At 38.9% G+C, this 16,490-nt stretch overlaps 1 pseudogene; it reads right to left on the bottom strand.

Moving 5' to 3' along the window:
* Nucleotides 1–1,364: 1,364 nt before the first annotated feature.
* The window catches only part of LOC105048030 (DEAD-box ATP-dependent RNA helicase 41-like), a 16,405-nt pseudogene continuing 1,279 nt past the window's right edge, over nt 1,365–16,490 (bottom strand).

Below are 16,490 nucleotides of genomic sequence, written 5' to 3'. Positions count from 1 at the left end.
CTCCATGAAGGGCTTGCTTTGGATGACTAGCAATAACAAAAGGATACAGACTTAACATGAATGTAGAGAGCAAGTTACTGCACAAGACTGTACAATGATGTCTCAAAATAGTCTGGATGCGATTTGTTTGATTTGGTTTTTACAGCTTTACTTGTTTAGATCAAGATCATGATTGCTTATAACATATTTGGATTTTGCAGAATGACTGTTTGGAAGACTTTGAGATATTCTGCCGATGCTTTTTGTAAAGAATGTGAAACTGCTAGGAGGAAAACCGCTATCTACCAATATCTCTGTGTAAAGTAGACCCTCAATCTGGATTCAGGGTGGAACATTTGATTAAGCATATATAGTAATGTCACGTTATCGACTTGCCATGTTTTGATTCCACTCTTCCAATAAAGTGCTATTTTCAAGATGTCGTGTATACTTGTGATGGGAATTTCTTGCCACCAGGGCAATTTCCCATTTAATTTATAAAGTGTTCTGGAAGAATGAAGAACACACATCCAGAAGATTAATGTGCCACTATTGTACCGACTTAAAGAGAGTATAACAAAAAAACCAGCTGGTACCTGGTCCATTGGCATGGGACTGCTACAACGCCTGCTTGGGTGCTAGGAGCCGACAAAGGATAGGATCTCACCTTATGGCTATTGCTTCTGAACTTGAAATATGAATTTAGCATTTCTAGGAACCACTCTGTTGACCCTTATTGTGCATTATGAAGTTCATGTAACAAGCTAAACTGAATTTTCTTTTTTCTGGATGTTAAAGTTTGCTTTTGTTGCCCGACATATTAGTATTGTCATATGAGTTATTTAATCTTGAAGACAATGATTTTGTCACCTTTACGGATCAAGAATAAATGCTCTTGCAGATGCATGTTAAAGTGAAAGGACCATATACAAACAAGTAGTTAATTTGCATATTACTGCCAGAAAAGGATTAAAAAAAAGGTTCATGTAAAGTTATCAGCCTGAATTATTTTGTCCACTATTAGTTCAATTGATTACGGCAGGTGGCCATTATGCATTGATTATTAACCAACATATGTTCTGACCTAACACACTTGTCCTCAATCAATTTGTCTCCACAGGAAATCTTCTGCACTCTATTAAAAATAGACCTCATATTAGTTTCGCTGGCGCATGGCAAATCTTGTTTTGTAGTATAAAAGGATTCACCAATGCTTTCTGAGTACATGAATATGAACATAACTGAATTTGCAACAAGCAGAAAAACTCTAGAGTACAATCACAAGCAATATCACAGAAGTATAAGACAAAATCAAATTTTTTCATGTTAGCAAACGAATTTAACATAACAACAACATGTTAAAAAAATTGAAATAAAAATGTCAGTGACCAAATGCATATCGATTATGAAAATAACTCACAGAATCTCATAAGCTTACAAATCCAAAAAAATATTGGAGATGTGGAAATGTTACCCTTTAAGAAGTATTTCATCCACTGGCTGTACTGAATAATGGCAGCATTAACTGGCTGAAATGGTGAAGACAGTTCATAGACTTACAGTTCAACTGAAGCTGGAATTGACTCATTGTATCATCATGTTATCTTAGGAGTTAGATCATCACAACTTCTAACATAGTCCAGTTAATCAACTGCTTGTAATGCAAAGCCAGCATACAGGCAATGCACTCCTGTACACCTTTTTAATAAGACGCATAATTTTATCAGCATCTTTAAGCTGATAAAACAACGGGCACCACAAACTCAGCAACACAAGAAGTTCTCCAAGGAGCACAGAGCATGCATTTGTATTGTAGGATTGATAAAACATGCCTACTGTTATACCCCAATCCAAGCTGCCTGAGACATTTGAAGACGTGTTCAGCTAACCCATCATGGTATACTGTTGTCAGCAAAGTAGTCTGAGACACCTACATTTTATAGATCCATCTTATACGGTAAATCTTCAAATTTCTAGGTAGCTAGATGCACCTTCTTGTCAGGACAACCATTGATCTTTGCGATGTAGATTGTGCAAAGCCTTATCTGACTCGGGGTTGGAAGTCATAACGTGCAAAAGGTGAGGCATATGATTTGGATTTGTGAGCCTTCGTCATTGTCAAAACATTCCCAATTTTTGGAGAAACCTGCAGATGTAGATTTGAAGAAATTCCTGCATAAAGCTTCAGTTTCACTATATCATGCAAGTGATCCTGAATTCTTTGTTCTTCAAATTCAAAGTTAATTATTTCATGACTTACCTGTCGAACAAAGAAAAATTGCCATTACCCTTACAAGAGCTCAATTGTTCTATTAAGTGCTTCTAGTTATTTTAACTATCAAGCAGAAAACAACATACGCTATGGGAAAGTATTGCAAGTAACATATGAAAAGGAAGAAAAAGATCACTGTCAACTTCAGAACCAAAATTTGGCAGGAATAGTGGCAAATCAAAAGAAGCGAAGTCTACAACAAAATGACTAGAACATAAAATATTGCAAGAAACCACAATGTACAGCCCAAACCCCATCTCATCTAGACCTCAAAGATGACAGCAGAAAAGTGATACGCCTCACAAAGCTTCATGGAACCAGCAAAGCTGCAACGTGGTGATGTCTAGACATGAAACTCTATACTCTTGGCACCAATAGAATAGAAAACATGTTCCGAATAAAACTAGCCTATGGGAAATCTGGTTGGCAGCAAGGCTGTGGAACAAAAACAGTATTGGAAACCAACTACACTATTTCTTTGGAACAATTATTGGAAAAAACAACTCAGTACTTTTAGAAACCTCAATTGTATCTGATTACAAGTAAGAAGACTCAATGGAAAACAGTGCCAAGGGGGTCAAATTCAGTTACTGCATATAAAACTGTAAGACTGAAGGTGACCAATCCTCTTGCAAGACTTGTTGCAAAATGTGAGAGGAACCACGATTACTTATACACCCTTTGATCAAACGTAGCCTCTAACCCAAATTTATTGACCTATTAAGGAAGATTAAGGCTGAAACCATCGAACTTTTACATCCTTATCATGCATGGTTTGAGGTTTTTTATTTCTTAAAAATGAAAACAGAAGCAGAAGTCTACAGCTAAAGACTTCAATATGTCAATCTATCTTAATTTCTCAGATGACCAGAAACAAAATGAGCTGTCGGAATGTGATATGCGACTAAATTTATAGACCATGCCATTTTTTTCCTCCAGATATAAGAACTATATATACTTATAATCCGATTGAAAGGAAAAAAGATGTCCTTCAATTTGCACAACTTGAATCTCTCAAAAGAAAACTGAAAGAAGATAGAAGAATTGCGAAAGTAGAGCTCAAGTCTCTTTTTTTTCATTGATATTCTCCACTTCCAAAAATTGAGATATATAGCCCCTGTTGCGGCCAATCCTCTGTCGTGTCCATTGTCGGAGAAGAACACCTACAAAAGAAGTCCGCACTGACCGGAAATATGTCCGACAGGGATCTTCTGATGCTTAAGTCAGTGGGAAGTGGTGAATAGCAGATAAAATTTTCAGAGGTAGAGTCTTTTAGCCCAGAAATCTCTTACCAATGCTCTTCATTTACCTCCTTTTTATAGACGAGTTGTTAGTAACCGTTTGTAATGGTTTGGCACGTTGGTTCTGCTTATTTTGGCATTATGTGATCGTGGGATGGACGGTTATAATCATTACTGATCATGGTATGTGATCATTATGCACTTTCTGTACTGGCGGTTTTCAGTATGCCGACTCTACGTCGGTAATCTGAGTGTCTCGACTGTATGTCGGCAATTGTAGAAATCCGAATGACCATCAGTCGGTAACTCTGATATGCCGATGGACATTAGTCACGAAGTCGGCTAAGTCATCATGGTTGAATTGTATTTGCCAGGAAAGTTATGAATAGCCGACTGTTGGTCGGCTTACCGATTGATAGTTGACGGTCTGTGCCTATCAAACCGATTGAAAGTCGGATGATGTGCTGTAATTGAGGTGGAATTCGTTATGGGATGTAGCTTTGATGGTTTATCGTCCATAACCAATAGATATCCGATCGGCCGACCAATGAATCGGGAAAGCAGGCTGAATTATCCCAACAGCTGCCTCCCACTCTCAAGTCCGAGGTGGCCTGACATGTGGATTGGCACGTGGCTTGATACGTTGAACGAAGGGAGTTGTCACGTGTTATCTCGAGCTCCGATTTGATTGCAGACATTAATAATTTCTTCGAAAAATGAAGAGTCTCCAACCATTTTGTCGTTTCGATTATCGTGAGATCATCATTGGGATGTCGATTCAAGAAGATGGTTTGACGTCCAGAGAATCCGATCGATTTGATTCTGACTAGATGATTTCGACCACATATCCAGATGTCATTGGCTCTGAGCTGTTCACACGGATAAAGGTGACATGGCATGATCTGGCGGTAGGTATGTCGAACCGTTTGATCGATGGTCGATTTTGATACAGCCATGTGTCGAAATCTGGAGCAGTCTTGATTTGAAGGATTTCATCCCGATCGTTGATGGGCCCTATATATACAATATCATTTTCATTTGGATTTTCCATTTCTGTATTTGTCACCCCCAACTGAGGATTTCATCTTGGGTGTTGAGAGCTTCAGAGTTCTTGAAGTTCTCCTCTTTGTATTTCCATGGTCTCCACATCATCCCCTAGTTCCAGGTCAAGTTTTCCTTCCTCTTTTCTTCTTCTTCTAGATTTCTTTCCCTACCATTTTCAATGGCTAGTAGGAGTAGGAAAGGTAAAAAGAAGGCTAGAATAGATGAGGTTCCTCGAGATAGTCGATTGAAAAATCAGATTGAAGATTCTCTTTTGGATCCGGATATGTAAGTTTCTTCCTTATCTAAATCTAATGTCAATCGGCTTCGGAAACAATATCGTATCCCGAAACAATTTCAGCTCTTTGCACCTGATCCGGATGGTTGGGTGAGTTCTCCTCCTCCGGATCAAATAGCAATTTATGCAGAGAACCTTCGGGATTGATCTTCGTTTTTCAATTTCGAAGTTTGTCCAAAATTTTTTTGACTATTATTGTCTCTATCCTGCTCAATTGGCTCCGAATTCCATTCGGTTGATCATTAATTTTGCTTTGTTGTGTCGTTTGATCCCGACCAACCCTCGACCTTCGCTTTTTCGTACTTTCTTTGTCCTTTATCCCCACCCAAAAGCTAAGGGTTGTGGTTCTTTAACCCAAGAAAGGGTTTATCTTTTATTTCTAGTCTTCTTTCATCTATTCACGGGTGGAAGATCAATTTTCTTTATTTCTTCTTTATCATCCTGGGGCTTTTCTTCATCCTGAAGAGATCCGAGAATCAGTCCCAACGAACATAGTTGAGTCGACATTATCGATCGAGAGGACATTCTCTGATTGAAGGACATGAAAGTCTCCGCACAGCGAGAGCTACTGATAGAGCAAGCTCTTTACAATGTCAGACTTAGTCTAGTGACCTCCTTAGGTATAGCTTAGTCGGTCACTCATTTTGTTTTTCATTTATCTTTGAACTTTGTAATTGAATCTTTTGCTTTTTGATTGTAGTTATGTAATCGATGGCGTGAATCTCGACAGCCGATGTTCGCCAACATGCTGCTAAAAAGAGAGTAGCGACCGACGTTGGACCATCCCGATCGATGATGAAGAAGAGTCGGGTCAGTTTAGAGTCAGTATCGGTGAGGGAGACCGACATTCCATCGGTAGTGGTTCCCGATTCTGAGCCGGTTATCGCACTGTCAGCTCCAACAGTGCTTCCTCCGGTCGATGTGCCGTTGATCGAAGTGGAATCAACCAGAGATGGCGATGTCGCGGCCACCATGTCGATAGCGGCCAAGACGATGTCAATCGTGGTTTCGTCGGTGGAGGTCAGGCCGAGTCTGCTATCATGACCGAACCAGAACCGTCTGCTGCTGTGCCGACTATTCTTCGGGTGCCTTCAACTGGGCCGATGCTGTCTTAAGCACCGTCAACTCTTGATTTCATGGCGGCTTCGAGCGAACGACCACCAACTGGAGAGCGGGGAAAGGCACCGGCCGTCTCTACCGATGATGGATCGTTGATAGGCTTCCCCACGCTTTTTGACATCCAGATTTTCGTAGGTGAGTCGACCTTGGCCAATCCAAAATTGGCCAAGCGGCTCATCGAGACTGCACTTCTCCCGACTAATAGGAAGAATAGAAAAGATCGGATCATGTCCGAGATGTTTTCGTCCTTCTACCCGACGATGCTCGGTGTAAGTTGACGATGCTTTTCTTCTCTCTTTTTTTTTTTACTTGATCTGACTTATTTTTTTTCTTTTCAGTTAGCACATGACATGCATGCACTGGAGAGCGGGTATCGAAAAATTGTCAAATTTCGTCGAGCATGGATGGACAAAACCACAGCTGCAAATTTCGAGAAGGCTGCTATTGTTGAACATCTCCAGGCGGTGACTGAACTGGAGAGGACAGCAGTTGAGCAGGAGAAAGAGCTTCAAGAAGAAATTTTTCATGCTCAGATCGAGTTGGAGTCAACTAGAGCCAAATTAGAGTCGACTCAACAAAACATCAAGTCCCTAGAATCTCGAATTAAGAGTAAGAAGCACTTGATCAACGGCTTCGAAAGGAGCGTGATGGCTGCATCGAGGAGCTAGAAATTGAACAGAGATGGCATCGGGCCATCGAGAAGAGGTTGGCACTGGCCGATGCAGAGTCGGCTTCCGCTAAAGAGGAAGCACAATCGGCAAAAGATGCTTTGAGTCGAGCCATCGAGGATTTCATAGAATCACAAGATTACAAAAATGAAATCCTTGAGGGTGGATACGTCTCCTATTGCGTTGGTTATGAAGACAGCAGGGATGCAGTCAAAAGATTGTATCTGGACTTGGACCTGAGCAGCATCGTTGCCCTTGGTTCGGGAGAAGAGACTGTCGAGAAGACTGCGCCGACTAAAGGAGTTGCGCTGGCTGCACCAAAGTCTGCTCCTGTCATTAATGAAGCTGTACCAGAGTCGGCTGCTGTCGAAGGCTGCGAAGTCAAAGCTACGGCGATTACCGACACAGCTGAGGAAGAAACTGATTGATGACTGGTGTAAATATTTTTTCCTCTTTCTTGTAATCGGACAATAATCCAACTTTTTGTAACCTTTTTTAATTAATGAAAAAAAAAAATTTCTAAATATGGAGTTCCTTTTCAATCTTGATTTATGTTGTTGTCGATGTCGTTGAATATCAGTTGGATTGTCGATTATCAATCGATGTATTGAATGTCGATCAGTAATCGTAGTAGAATAATTTGCTTGCTAATCGGATATCAGCCGACTTAGCTTTTAGATAATTTTTTTTAAATATTTGATAGACGGTTGCAAATCGAATATTCTTCGATTAACCGAAGTCAAGTCGGTATACTTTCTACTCAACAGGAATCAAATCGGCATGATATTCCATTCTGCCGTAGCTGAGTCGATATATTATTTAGCTTAGCCAAAGCCAAATTGATATGAGTAGTCATTCGACTTGAGTCGATTTCTATAATGGTCGATCGAGATGTGGTCGGTACAAGTTGACTGACTATTTATCGATCCGATGTCATTTTTGTAGATAACTGAATATTTCAAGAAGATCCAGAATCTCGATATTTCATTTCAAATGTGTCGTACATATGAACAACTTTATTGATAGTATATTTTCAGATGATCGACATTTTAAATCTGAGAAATAGTCACTCCATCGAGAGTTTCTAATTGATACGCACGCGGACGAAGTGTTTCGATCACCTTGTAAGGCCCTTCCTAGTTTGGAGATAATTTTTCTTAGTCTAGAGGCTTTGAAACCTCTGTCTTCCTCAAGATCAGGTCTCCTGGATGAAACCCCTTCGGCTTGACCTTCGCATTGTAGTATCGAACTACTCTCTGCCGATATGCTGCCATCCGAACTTGAACTTGCTGTCGAACATTAGGAAGTAAGTCTAGATCGGCTCTCCGACATTCACAATTACTTGACTCATTATATTGTTCGACTCTCACTGATGGCAATTCGATCTCGAGTGGGATTACTGCTTCTGTTCCGTAGGCCAAGTTAAATGACGATTCTCCCATTGGCATGCAAGGAGTTGTCCAATATGCCCACAAAATCAGATATAATTTTTTCGCTCAGAGACCTTTAGCTTCATTCAATCTGATCTTGAGACCATATAGAATTGTTCGATTTGTCACTTTCACTTCACCGTTGAATTGTGGATGGTCGACTAAGGTGAGCTTGCGCGTAATATAAAATTTCGCATAAAACTCTAAAGTTCTGATTGTCAAATTATCGACCGTTGTCAGTGATAATAGTGTGCAGTAAACCGAATCTATATATGATTGATTTCTGGATGAAGTCTTCCATCTTACTTTCAGTGATTTGTGCCAAGGATTCGGCTTTCACCCATTTGGTGAAGTAATCTTTGACAACCACTATAAATTTTCTTTGATTAGATGCCGGGAGAAATGGACCAAGTATGTCGATTTTTCATTACACGAAAGGCCATGGTGCAATGATTGATGTCAGCTGACTGGCCGGCTAATGCTGTATGTTGACATACTTTTGATATGGTTCACATCTTCGGACAAGTTAAACTGTATCTTTCTTCATGGTGGGCCAATAGTATCCTTATCATAAGACTTTATAAGCCAATGATTTGCTCCCCAAGTGATTTTCACAAATCCTTTCATAAACTTTTCGAAGTGCATAGTCGATGTCTATAGGTTTCAAGCACTTCAGTAAGGAAAGGGAGAACGACCTCTTGTAAAGTTGTCCATTCATCAAAACGTATTGTGAGGCCATCCATCTTAGTCATTTGGCCTCTAAAGGATCTGCAGATAAAGTTCTATCAGTCAAATATTGGATGATCGGATCCATCCAACTTGGTTCATTATTAATTTGTAGCATTGCATCAACTTTATCAATACTCGATTGCTCAAGATATTTAATGAATGTTCGATCGAGCAAGGTATATGAGGTAGTTGCAAGTCGAGAAAGTACATTAACTCGAGCATTCTTTGTTCTCGAAATGTGAGAGATCTCGAAATATTTCAAGACTGATGTAAGATCTTTTACTTTCTAAAGATACTTTATCATAATGGGATCTCGGGCTTTAAACTCGCCCTTGACCTGTACGGTGATCAATTATGAATCGGTGAAGATCTTCAAATTATCTACATCAAGTTCTTTGGCAATCTTCAAGCCAGCTAAAAGAGCTTTATACTCGGCTTGATTATTTGAGGCTTTAAAATTAAACCGAAGAGCATACTCAATCACGATCCCTTCAGAATTAGTAAGGATGAGGTTGGCCTTACTATCTTGAGCGTTGGATGCTCCATCAACCATCAACATGTAACACCCATACCAATGATAAGTCGGCCTCGAAAGTTTTAATTTATTTCGATTTGCCATCGAGTTTATCCTCAGGATTATCATCGGACATGGTGCACTCGATGACAAAATCAACCAAAATTTGTACTTTCATTGATGGTCATGGGCGATATTGAATATCAAACTCACTAAGTTTAATTGCCCACTTAGCCATCCAACCAAAGGTATCAAGCTAGTATAAAATTGCTTTTAATGGTTAATCTATTAAGACGACTATCGAATGTATCTGAAAGTACGATCGAAGTCATTGTGCTGATATGATCAAAGCATAAATCATCTTTTCCACTCTTGAGTATCGTACTTTAGTATTATGGAGTACTTCGCTGTTATAATAAATTGATCGTTGAATTCGATTTTTATCCTCCTAGATGAGTTTCAAACTGACCACCTCTATCGAGGTCACCAAATAAAGATATAATACTTCTCCCACCTTTAATTTTGTGAATAATGATGGAGATGTTAGATATTTTTTCAAATCTTCGAAGAATTGTCGGTACTCATCTGACCATGAAAAATCCTTCATTTGTCGCAAGATCTTGTAGAAAGATAGATACCTTTCTGCCGACCTTGAAATGAATCGACTGAGTGCGGCGATCTTTTTGTTGAGTTACTGTACCTCTTTTTGGGAGCTCGGATACTTCATGTTAATAATAGTCTTTATTTTCTCGGGATTAGTTTCGATTCCTCGCTGCGATACAAAAAATTTAAGAAATTTTTTGACAGTCACTTCGAATGTACACTTAATTGGATTCAATTTCATCTGATGCCGTTGAAGTGTGTTGAAGATTTTTTCTAAGTCCCGAACATGATTAGAAGTTTCAAAACTTTTTACCAGCATATCATTGACGTAGGCCTCCGTGTTATGTCCGATTTATGTCTTGAACAGTCTGTTGACTAGCCATTGGTAAGTTACTCCAGCATTCTTTAAATCGAATGGCATCACTTTATAGCAGTAGATGCCTTTATCGGTTATGAAGACAGTATGCTCATCTTCGGATGCCGTCCAAATTTGGTTGTAGCCCGCGAAGGCATCCATAAAGCTTAAAAGTTGATGTTCTGAAGTTGCATCAACTAGTTGATCAATCTTTGACAAAGAAAAGTTATCTTTCGGACAAGCTTCATTTAAATTGATGTAATCGATGAAGATTCTCCATTTTTCATTAGTTTTTTTCATCATCACTACATTAGCGAGCCAAACTGGATAGTTAGCTTCTCTTATGAAGTCAGTTGCGAGGAGCTTATCAACTTCTTTGTCAATGATATTCTGTCTTTTAGGAGCAAAAAATATTTTCTTTTGCCTCACCGGTCTCATTTTGAAATCAATGTTCAACCGATGAGTTATTACTTCTGAAGAAATTTCTGGCATATCAGTTGCCGACCAAGCAAAAATGTCAGTATTTGCTCTTAGCAGGTTCATCAGTTATTTTCGCTCTGGATCAGATAATTGCGATTCAATTTGGACCATTTTTTCAAGATCATCTTCTCTTAGTGGGATAGAAATCAGTTGTTCGGCTGGTTCACTCCTTCATTTTCTCTCTGATCCAGTTTATCAACCGACAAAAAATCTTCAAGTTGACTATTTTTTGTAAGGACCATAAAATAATGTCGGGCAAGTTGTTGATCTCCACGCATCTCTCTAACCCCATTTTTTGTTAAAAATCGAATCAATATATAGTATATTGACACTATCGCTCTCAAGACATTGAGTCATGATCGTCCAAATATGACATTGTAAGCTGAAGAAACTTAGATAACCGTAAATATTAAGAGAACAATACTTTGTTGTGGATCTGTTCCTACAGTTAGTGGGAGAGTAATTTTTTCTTCCACGGTGATTGCATCTTTAGTGAAACCGTCTAGTGACATCGAGACTCTTCTGAGTCGGTCAGTCGGTAGTCGTATTTGAAAAAAAATTGAGTAAAAAAAAACATCATTGGAACCTCCATTATGAACTAGGATTCTTTTTACATCATAATTTACTATCATCACCGAAACGACGACAGCATCATCATAGGGAGTCTGTATTCCCCATACATCATCTTTCGAAAAAGAGATTATATTGTTGTCAAGTCGTCGCTTCTTTTTGCCGACTCTTCTTCGAAAGTTGCCCCCCAATCCTTCGATCGCCCAAAAATTATGTTGATAACTCCCGTCATCGGCCAATTGTTGATCGTTTCTTCAGATTGTGGCTGAGATTGTCGGTCGGTGGGAGGTTGAGTCGGGCGGTCTCATCAAAATTTTTCAAGGTAGCCACGTCGAATTAGAACCTCTATTTCATCCCTGAGCTGAATACATTGTTCGATATCGTGACCGTGATCACAATGAAATCGATAATACTTCTTTTTATCGTGGCTCCTCGATGGTGCTTTCATCAATGGAAGATGACGAAAGTACTCCTCTCCCTCGATCTTTATCAGGATCTGTGCACTAGGGGCAGAAAGAGAAGTATAGAAGTCATACCTGCTGTCGTAATTATTCGGCCGTGGACTCCGTCGTTGGGGTGAAGCTCCTTTATTGGTAGTTAACCGACTTAGTTCGGCCAAAGCTCTGTCTTTCTTTTGCTTCTTTTTCTGATCTTTTCTTTCTGTCTAACGTCGGTCAGAAGTACCCTCATCCACGCGAATATCTTGTACGCGCGCTCCAGAAGTTTGACATAGGTCTGAGGGAGAATTTTATCCAGAGAATAAGTAAATTTGGATCCCTTCAAACCTCTTTTCATGGCTGAGATGGTCATATCTTCATTGAGATCTCTGATCTCAAGTGTGATCATGTTAAAGCGAGCCATGAAGTCTCTCAATGTCTGTCTCACCTTACTTGATAGAGAAGAGACTGTCTGATGTTCGTGGCACCTTTTGGTTAGTACTGAAATGTGCCACAAATGAATGTTCGAGCTGCTCAAAAGAATTTATGCTCTTCGATTGGGGCCCAAAATACCAGGCTCGAACAGTCTTCCGAATGATAGCCGAAAAGCCAACGCATAGGAGGGCGTTAATTCGGTCAGTGGAGCCATCATATGGCTCCATCTTTGGTATCTTAAATCAGGATGGGATCGGCTCGTTCAAGATACGTTGGGAGAGAGGTTGAGCAATATGAAAGTGAGATCGTCGGAGGACTTCCGACCTTTTACTTAGAGTCGGGCGAGTTGACGGTCAATCTCTTTGAATTTGCGCTCGTAGTCGTCGAGTCACCATTGCTGAAAAAATTCAGAGATAGAGTCCCCTGAAGAACTTGAGGATTGAGAAGTGGAAGGTGTATGCAGCCTTTTTCCCTTCTTGATGCTATGTACACAGGAAGGAGAAGGAGATCGTCGAGAAGGATGAGCGGCATGGTGAGAATGCCAAGAAAATGGTGGCTCGACACGATGAGAATGTCGAGACGATCGTCATTCAGGAGATGGAGAAAGAGATCGTCGTGGAGGACAGCGGCTGTGCCTGGATAGCACTGAATGTACCACCGACTCCTCCGCCAGCAGTTGCTGCTATTGTTGCGTTTGTTGTTATTGGAGGCTATATACCGCCTCTATTAATACTTTCATTTGCTGCATTAAAGCAGTAATTTGAACGTCCGTAGTAACTACAGGATGTGAAAAATTGGGCTCTGCCATTGGAGGTGGAGAGAGGTCTTCCTGGTGGGAAGATTGTCTTGCAGATCCTGTTGAGTTATTTTGAGCTCTAATTTTTGCCATGATTTCTTATGACTTCTCCCTATTTGATGTGTCAATCTGTTGCGGCTAATCCCATGTTGCGCCCGTTGCCAGAGAAGAACACATGCAAAAGAAGTCCGCACTAATCAAAATTATGTCCAGCGGAGACCCTCCGATGCTTAAGCCAGTGGAGAGTGGTGAATACCAGATAAAGTTTTTAGAAAGATAGTTTTTTAGCCCAAAAGTCTCTTACCAATGCTGTTCATTTACCTCTTTTTTATAGATAAGTTGTTAGTAACCATTTGTAATGGTTTGGCATGTGGATTTCGCTTATTTCGATACTATATGATCGTGGGATGGGCGGTTATACCCATTACTGATCATGAAATATGGTCATTATGTACTTTCTATGCTGGCGATTTTCAGTATGCCAACTCTACGTCGGTAATCTAAGTGTCTCGATTGTATGTCGATAATTGTAGAAATCTGAATGACTATCGATCGGTAACTCTGATATGCCGATAGTCATCGATCATTAAGTCAGCTAAGTCGTCATGATTGAATTGTATTTGCCAGAAAAGTTATGAATAGCCGACTGTTGATTGGCTTACCAATTGATAGTCGGTGGTCTGTGCCTATCAGGCAAATTGAAAATCAGGTAATATGTTGTAATTGAGATGGAACTCGTTATGGGATGTAATTTTGATGGTTTATCATCCATAATCGATAGATATTCGATCGGCCGATCATGAATCAAGAAAGCAAACTGAATTATCCCAACAACCCCTATTAGTAATAATAAGGTTTGTTCTTGTACAAGTTGAGTCAGATTCATCTTCTTATCTTTTAGAAGAATTTCTATCCTTGAACAATTTGTTGTCGAATCCCCCTTCCTAGTTCGAATAGAACCAAGTCACTAAAAAAAATATGCTTAATAAAAAATCATAAAAAGTACTAAAATTTTACAGGAGATAGATCTCGACTTGTATATCAACTTTGCATTCTATCACTTTACCTAATTTTCATAGATTAAAAGATAACCTCCGATCAAATTTTTTTCTGAAAAGAAAAGTTTTGATTTGACCAATCTATTTTCAGGCCTAAATAATGGGATTTTGGCTTGATTTTGGCCCCTTTAAGATTGGCCTAAAGTTGTAGATCTCAAAAAAAATATTCAATTTTAGAAAAATAAATCATCTCAATCGGACATCGTATAACCAAGTTATGGCCTCCTAAAATTTGACATGTGATTCAACTTTCTGATGTAGTGGATCTTGCTTCTAGATCCTATTCAATTTTATTCATAGTGGCCAAAGTGATCCACATCGAATTCTCATAGTAGCCAAAATGATCCATATTAAATTTTTGCAATCTATCTATATCCAAGCTCTCCTTGTTTAGGAAATTTAGCTCATGCTAAATCAAAATTGAAGATGAGGAAATACATGCTTCCTTGTCTCATGATTGAACTACCTAGCTTTGCTCGGAGAAAGTTTCTAGCCTTGGTCTTCCTTATTAGATGGTATATCATCTTTAAACACATGAGATAGCTTCACTACAGGTGTTGCTGGTGTTTGTGTTGAAGGCATCATCAATTGAGACACAATCTTGGTGAATTGGGCAATCTTCTCTTCTAATATATAAGAAGTCCCTTCATCTCATCATTCATTGAGGTAAATCTAGCCGCCATACTCATCTTTATCCTTCGATGTATTTCAAGCATAAATAGCCCTTCTCCTGTCAACTTGTACCTATTGCATATCTGGACCATACTCTAAGGCTCTCCATAGATGTGGAGGACCAATGTTCTGATGCAAGTTGGGATTCCACTAGGTAAAAGTGTGACTCTGTACCAACTTGATCTAATCGGAAAGAAAGAAGATTTCTTTTAATCCACTTAACTCGAACTTCTCAAAAAAAAATTAGAAGAAGATAAAAGAATTGCACAAGTAGGACTTAAATCCTCTTTTCTTTCATTGGTATCCTCCACTCGTAAAAGCTGAGGTACATAGCCCCTATTATAATATTGAGGTCTATCCTTACACAATTTAGATCAAATTCTTCTTCTTATCTTTTATAAGGATGTCCATCCTTGAACAATTTGAATCAAATTCTCCTTCATAATTTGAATAGGACCAAGTCTCTAAAAAATATGATCAACAAAAAATAATGCAAAAAATATCAAAATTTTATAGGAGATAAATCTCGACTTTTACATCAATTTTATCTTCTATCGCTCTACCTAATTCTTCACAGATGAAAAGATGACTTCTAGTCAAAGTATTTCCCAAAAAAAAAAAATTGGTTTGACCAACCTGCTTTGAGGCCCAAAAGATAAAATTTTGGCCCAATTTGGCCCTTTAGAGGGTTAACAAAGTTCTAGATCTGAAAAACATATCCAATTTCAAAAAAAAATAATCTTAATCAGGCATCATATGACCAAATTATGCCTCCTAAAGTTTGGCACATAATTCGACTTCCTGATATAGTGGATCTTACTTCTGGATCCTATTCAACTCTTACTTATAGTGGCCAAAGTAATTCAAATCGAGTTCTTATAGTGGCCAAAGTGACCTACATCGAGTTTGATAATCCTCTTAAATACTTGTAGTGGCTAAAGTGATCCACATTGAGTTTGATGATTCTCTTAAATACATGTAGTGGCCAAAATGATATAAATTGAGTTTTGTGATCCACCTGTATCAACCTAATTACATACCTACATACATACATACATACATAAACATACACACACACACACACACACACACACACACACACACACACATATATATATATGGGTGGGTGTGTGTGTGGGTTACTTTGTATGTATGTATATATGTGTGTGTGTGTGCACACACACACATATATATCATAGACATGCCATTTTTTTCTCCCCCATGTTACTCATGATTATTGGAAACAATATTCAGAGTCAAAACAAAGTTACCCCATCACACACACATTACTTTGAGCAAGTGTTTAGGACTCTGAAAAGATGTTTCCTTATTTTTGAATTATGTCATATATAATTGTAGTACTCCACAAAAATAAACAACAGGCACCCTTATCCTTCACTCCCTTCACACCTGAAATGCACAAAGCACTTAAAATAGTGAATCTTATAAAAGAAACTTGCTCAATTTGGTTAGCACTGTATTCTATGTTCTTTGCCGTGGTTTCACTAAATTCATAAAAAAAAATGTTATAAACTGTTTTGCATACTCATATTGTGACTTATATCAAAAAATTGTGCAAGTAAAACTGGTAGTAGCATGACACTATCCAAGTGTCCTGGGTTGCAATTCATGATTCTCATATGAAAATCAATTGAGAAGCACAAATCAGAGGAAGTACACAATGCCCACAATGAACAGCCAACAGAACACCTTGAGATGTTTCTAGAGCTTCTGCAGTTGATGGCCAAGGAAGATAAAGCAAAAACGTGAAAAATTAAAGTCATTTGCTAATT

This window comes from Elaeis guineensis, chromosome 7 (genome assembly GCF_000442705.2).
Source record: "Elaeis guineensis isolate ETL-2024a chromosome 7, EG11, whole genome shotgun sequence".
Classification (NCBI taxonomy): Eukaryota; Viridiplantae; Streptophyta; class Magnoliopsida; order Arecales; family Arecaceae; genus Elaeis; species Elaeis guineensis.
This window is presented reverse-complemented; position numbering and strand designations above follow the sequence as displayed.